The following is a 6,000-nucleotide window of genomic DNA, read 5'->3' on the forward strand; positions in this document are numbered from 1 at the left end:
TTCTTCTCTGTCCTAAGTGCAAGCTATCCATAAAGTTTGGTTTAGGAATGTCATGTAGCACAAATGAGTCACAGTGACCTTAACCTCTGATCTTGAAATCAAATGCATAATTCATACACAAAGTTTGGTACTGTATGTGATATAGAACTGATGTCACTACAAAAACAATTTTTCTTCTGTCTGTCACTGAGATCTTGATCTTATGATCTCAATATGGTTAGGCCACTTCCTTGCAGCCAGTGTATGCCATCCTCAAAGTTGGTTTTTTTTTTTTACATTAATTTGATGTAGAACTAACATTACTGTGCAGACCCCATTTCTCTTCTTTTAAGCACCTAGTACTGATAAACTTTCAATTCTCCACATGGAAGGCGGTCACATATCAAATAAGCCTGGTTAAAAAAATAGATCCAAGTCTTCACATCATTATGGTCAAAAGAAATGAATGGGTCAAAATTAATACTAATCCACTATCCTGTGATTAGTGACTTTGCTGATGAATCTCTAAAATACATCCATCACTAATTCATTAAAAAGTTAAAAAGTGTTGTGTGTTGGAATTGCCTTTAATGGCTAATTGATCTGTGTACTGCATTAACTGAATACCTAGCAACATCCTGCATTTGACAAGGTACAATACATTCTCACAGTGCAAATGGACAAGTGAAGACACTCATCCACTCATCAAGTAAATTCAAGAGATTATTGTCAAAACAGTCATTGTGCATATGGATACTGTAGTCAAGCACTGATTTCATTACTGATGATAACAAATGATATATGGTTTCAGGATAGTATTAACCAATTGGTAAGCAGTGTTAAAAAAATCTGATAGCCTGATGCCCAGGGCCCTTCAAATTTGATATTGGGCCCCTCTTACATTCTAAGTGAGGCACCAGTCAGGCATGTCAAATACCCCTCCCAAACCTAATTTGCCTGAGTAAACTTCAGTTGCTGAAATGCAGAAATTTATTTTAAAGATGCTTAAAGACTAGTAAATTATTCATATTTATCCCCATCACTTACCCCAATGAAGATCTCTATGTATCATATTTCTATCAAAAGATCTAAACTTTGTATAGATAGCAAAGCATGAGACATGATGGAAGAACACAAGCCTGAGTTAGTATTAACTAGTGCTCACTTAGCTTTAATTTGACATATGTGTACATGCGATTCTAAAGCACCATTCTGGATATGTATGTTCCAGAAACCAGCGACAACCAGTCTACTGGGTACTGGAACTGTCCCATCCCTTTTTGTAACTAACACAATGATGCATGGCCACATAATGGGATTTAAGGCCATTGTGTTTACATGACAAGCTGTTAATTGGTTACTTTATTCTTGTAATCTGGAGTTTAGGCCCAATGCGGAATGTTTTGTTTGAGTTGTTCTAAGTAATAAAGGGATCAAATGTGGTCGTGTTGGCTCTTCTGTCTTTGACAATAAAACTTTGGCCAAACTTTGGTGAAGGTGAGATTGGCAAAAATGTTTGCAGTATTTTTTTTTATTATTTAATTGCTACTGCATTATTCCAGGTGCTCTAGTGTAATGAAATACTGGTTAAACAAATTATGCAGCACATGTGAACAACATTAAAAGTTTAAACAGAAACTGAAACTATAAATTAAGAGATGCATTCGATGCTAATGAACATAAAGACTGTTGACCTACTAATTAAGAAGGACATTGTAAAAGCAATTAGACAGTGGCTGATCTCAGGACCTGGAGAAAAACACTGTCAAATTTTTCGAGATCCAAATAATCAGATTAATATGATTTTGTTTTAAGTTCTGAAATATAGAAATTCGAGTCAGCCTTGAAGAGTTTCAGTTGGGGATTGTGATATTTTTTAAGTCACCAGCCCTAGACATGTGTCTAAAAAAGGGTTTCTTTGAGCTCACAAGTTACATCAAATGTGTTTTCATATCATAATGAGGACTTTGTATAGCGCCTAATCTTTAGAAGCTCTAAGCGCTTTACAACATTAGACAACACCTACAAGATAAAAAACATATATAATGATATGATTACAAAAGCAAACACCATGAAATTAGAAAACAAAAAAAACATGCTGAGAATATTTCAGGTAGGAAATATTATTAGGTCTTTAAGTTTGTTCTCGCAGTCGAAATAAGTGAGTTTTGAGAGCACTCTTGAATGGGATCACTGTGTCTTTGTGTCTAAGTTCAGTTGGCAATTCATTCCACATTGCTGGTGTGTACACATGGGTAAGATCGGATAGGTATGTTGGACTAGAGTCCACCAATGAAATTTAGCACAGAGAACAAATTTTGTGCTTGATACTGGATCAAATGGATAGCCAGTGTAGGGTACAGAGCAGCGGGGAGGTGTGCTCTGATCGTGGTACTCTAAGTATGATCCGAGCAGCTGTGTTTTGAACTTTTTGAAGTTTCTGGAGTAGATACTGAGATGAACCAGACAGATTTGAGTTACAATAGTCCAGTCTTGAAAGTACTAATGAACACACAAAAGGTTTTAGTGGCATCAACTGAAAGATACTTGCAAATGGAGCTGATGCGTCTCAGCTCAAGATATGCAGCTTGCATATGTTCATGACATGTTGGTGCAATGTGAGAGTACTGTCCAATGTAACACCTAGGTTTCGTACTGATTGGGTGAATTTAATGTTGGTGTTGCTGATATTTATTGTTTGAGGTAAAGGATGTGAATGAGAAAGTCTTTGTATTGTGATCAGAATGGCCTCAGTTTATCATCATTCATCTGCAGCTTGTTACATGTCATCCATGATTTCACATCAGAAATGCACCTCTCTACACCTTGGATGGTAGCATCAACTTCAGTTGGGTGGCTAGATTTGCATATTTGGTTGAGAGCAACTAAGTGTATAGAATGAAGAGAACAGGCCCAAGAACAGACCCCTGTGGAACACCACAACATAGATCAACTGGGCTGGAGTGTATTCCATTTGCAGACACAATTTGTGTCCTGTTGACCAAGTAGGACTTGAACCAAAGTAAGGCTGTATCATGAATGCCAAATACATGCTGGAGATGGTGAAGTAATATATCATAGTCTATTGTGTCAAATGCTGCAGACAAATCAAGGAGGGTGAGGACTGTAATCTTTCCACAATCCAACGCAGAGAGAATGTCATTAACTACTTTTAGAAGAGTAGTTTCAGTACTGTGGCAAGGGCGATATGCAGATTGTACATTGCTAAAAAGACTGTTTGAATTTAGATGAGATACAAACTGGGATAGAACGTTTTCTACTATTTTTTTATATGAATGGGAGATTAGAAACTGGGCGGTAGTTCTTTAAATCGTTATGGTCTAGTGTTGGTTTCTTCAGCAGAGGCTTTACAATGGCAGTTTAGAAAAATGATGGGAATTCCGCTGATGAGAGAGAAGTATTAATAACATCAGTTAGTGAAGGCAATACTGGATCTAAGCACTCAAGCAGCAGTGATGTTGGAATTGGATCATGTTCATATGACTTTGGTGCACTCTTCATCAGGATTGTACGTACGAAATCCATATAGGGACTATTGTTCATAAACATTCAATGCACTCTATGGTGACAGTTGTAAAGATGATGTATTTGCAGTGTGTGCAACAAGTTACAACCATCTAAACAGCAACAATGAGATGATGACAAAAGCAAGTGCTAGCGAAGATGTGATCTAGAGAAAAGACTTATTAAAATAACAGAAATGCTTGGAAAATGAACACAAATGGTTGTGATGTTATGCACTTTCTGCACTGAGTAGAAATATGAAATTTGAGTCTTGCTGGTTTAATATAATTCTTTTTCTTTTGAGGTGATGCTAATGAACAATAAATATTAAATTATAACTGAACTTGCTTCTGTCTGATTTTAATAGGATCGATAAAATCTAGACAGGATCAATACAAAAATTATTTTGGTGATCTTGTGGGTTATTGAACAAAAATCTTAACTTTAAATATTGGGCAAGTTTTACAAGTAAATAGATCATTTATTTGTTACAAATGTAATAGTTTCTGGCAAACCAAGCCCATAGATAATGAAATATCCAAACCTCAGTCTTGTTCTACAAACTGGTGATCTGTTCTAGAACTGACAAATATTGCAGGGGGCAGGAAAGAATTCCCATCATTTGAAGAAAATAAATATAAATGGTGCTTTCCCTTTTATATAAGGGATTTAATTATAATTATATAAGTGCAGCTTATTAACAGGTGTGTAACTTATATGCAATTATTTGATTTTTGTGTTAATTTATTTAATGGTAATCTTTAGAAATTAGCATAAATACTGCAACAGCATGTCGTGTATAATACACCTGCTCTTTGGCCATAACCATTGTAACCAATATCTTATTTGGTGACTCCAAAATATGGGAAGTTGATTAATGATGTCATTACAATCCGCACAAAGCCTCTATTTACAGTCCACCTCAATAAATCGACCAAGCTTGTATCGTCCCAGTTTAGTAAATTTCAATGTACCTGGATAAAGATTATCTAAATGTGAGAGATCTTGCGAAAAGAAACAATGCAAACAAAATAAATAACCTCCTGTAAAATCTAGTCAACTGAATTAAGACAGGTCAAGTTATTTCCCCCGTCATTTGTACATGAATGTAAAAATGTAAATACCCTACGATGCCCTATTGGAAAGCATTTTTTTTTAAAATTTTGTTTTGGTTGTTGTCAAAAAAATCCAAAGCACGTGGAGTTCAATCGAAGATACTGGCAGAAAATACTGTGATTGGTGCATAAAATGGCGTTAGCTCCGTAGCCAACTAAACCTGTATCAGAACTCAAGATTAGATGAAGAATCCATTCCCTTTCACTAACAGCAGATAAACTAAATTATAAACTGACTTTACTGGGGTAATATATCGTGCAACCTTCATTATTTGGTCAATTTAACAGAACATTAGAAACAATATTTATGCAAATGAGATAGGCGCGGAATTGCGTCCGGGCAAAACGAAGTTGAGTTTTGACGTAACCAAGTAAAAGTATATTTCGAATTTCGCATTAAAAAAATTCCATCTTAATGATAACTAATGTTATAAATCATGCGACTATACACCATGAACCTGATTATGAGCTTGATAAGTCAGTCTTTAAGCAGGCGGCGTTGAGCCCGAGACACTTCTCTCACAGTACATACCATAATATTATCGTGACGTCATGTCTCAAGTAGATACAGTTACCTCCCCTGCATGTGCATGTTGATGAAAAATATAACTCGATACAAAGAACAAAAGAAAGAAATATAATGATACTCTTGTATGATCATGTTTGAAAACTACATGAGCTGGAAGTTGAACCATGTTGCTTATTTAAATTAATAGGCTGTACTTTTTTGTCATTTTATTCCAGTGAAATATTATCCTACAAAATCAGCCCACTACACTACTAAGATCATGGAAAGTTTCATCTGCAAAGAGCTCTTCGAGATTACTAACAAGCTAATGTCAAGGAACAAATCTACACCTCTTCCAACTACCTTCTCTCCAGTCGACCTTCCGGACAAGTTTGCAAATTTCTTCCGTGACAAAGTACAAACCATTAGAGATAAGCTTGACACCACAATTTCAATTGACTCGTCGTCACCATACAGTTGGGATACAGAATTTGAGCGGCAACCATTAGCAGAATTTGAACCTGTCTCTATGGATTTCGTACGTACAGTCCTGATCAAGAGTGCACCTAAGTAATGTGAACTTGATCCAATTCCAACATCACTGCTGCTTGAGTGCTTAGATCCAGTATTGCCTTCACTAACTGATGTTACTAATACCTCTCTCTCATCTGGGGAATTCCCATCATTTTTCAAAACTGCCATTGTAAAGCCTCTGCTGAAGAAACCAACACTAGACCATAACGATTTAAAGAACTACTGCCCAGTTTCTAATCTCCCATTCATATAAAAAATCTTAGAAAAGGTTGTTCTATCCCAGCTTGTATCTCATCTAAATTCAAACAGTCTTTTTAGCAATGTACAATCTGCATATCG

The 6,000-nt window shown here is 36.0% G+C and overlaps 1 protein-coding gene across 3 annotated transcripts in view; it reads right to left on the minus strand.

The window, feature by feature from the left end:
- The window catches only part of LOC149773325 (uncharacterized), a 158,745-nt gene extending 153,593 nt beyond the window's left edge, over positions 1-5,152 (minus strand). For 2 of the 3 annotated variants that reach the window (XR_016417384.1, XM_089946448.1), the window contains exon 1: positions 5,078-5,152. The gene's annotated coding sequence lies outside the window, so the exon portion shown is untranslated. Of the gene's footprint in view, positions 1-5,070 lie in introns of all 3 variants that reach the window. The other variant, XM_089946449.1, reaches the window with a different exon arrangement.
- Positions 5,153-6,000: the final 848 nt, after the last annotated feature.

This window comes from Sinohyriopsis cumingii, unplaced genomic scaffold (assembly GCF_028554795.1).
Source record: "Sinohyriopsis cumingii isolate HCF-2022 unplaced genomic scaffold, ASM2855479v2 utg000663l, whole genome shotgun sequence".
Lineage (NCBI taxonomy): Eukaryota > Metazoa > Mollusca > Bivalvia > Unionida > Unionidae > Sinohyriopsis > Sinohyriopsis cumingii.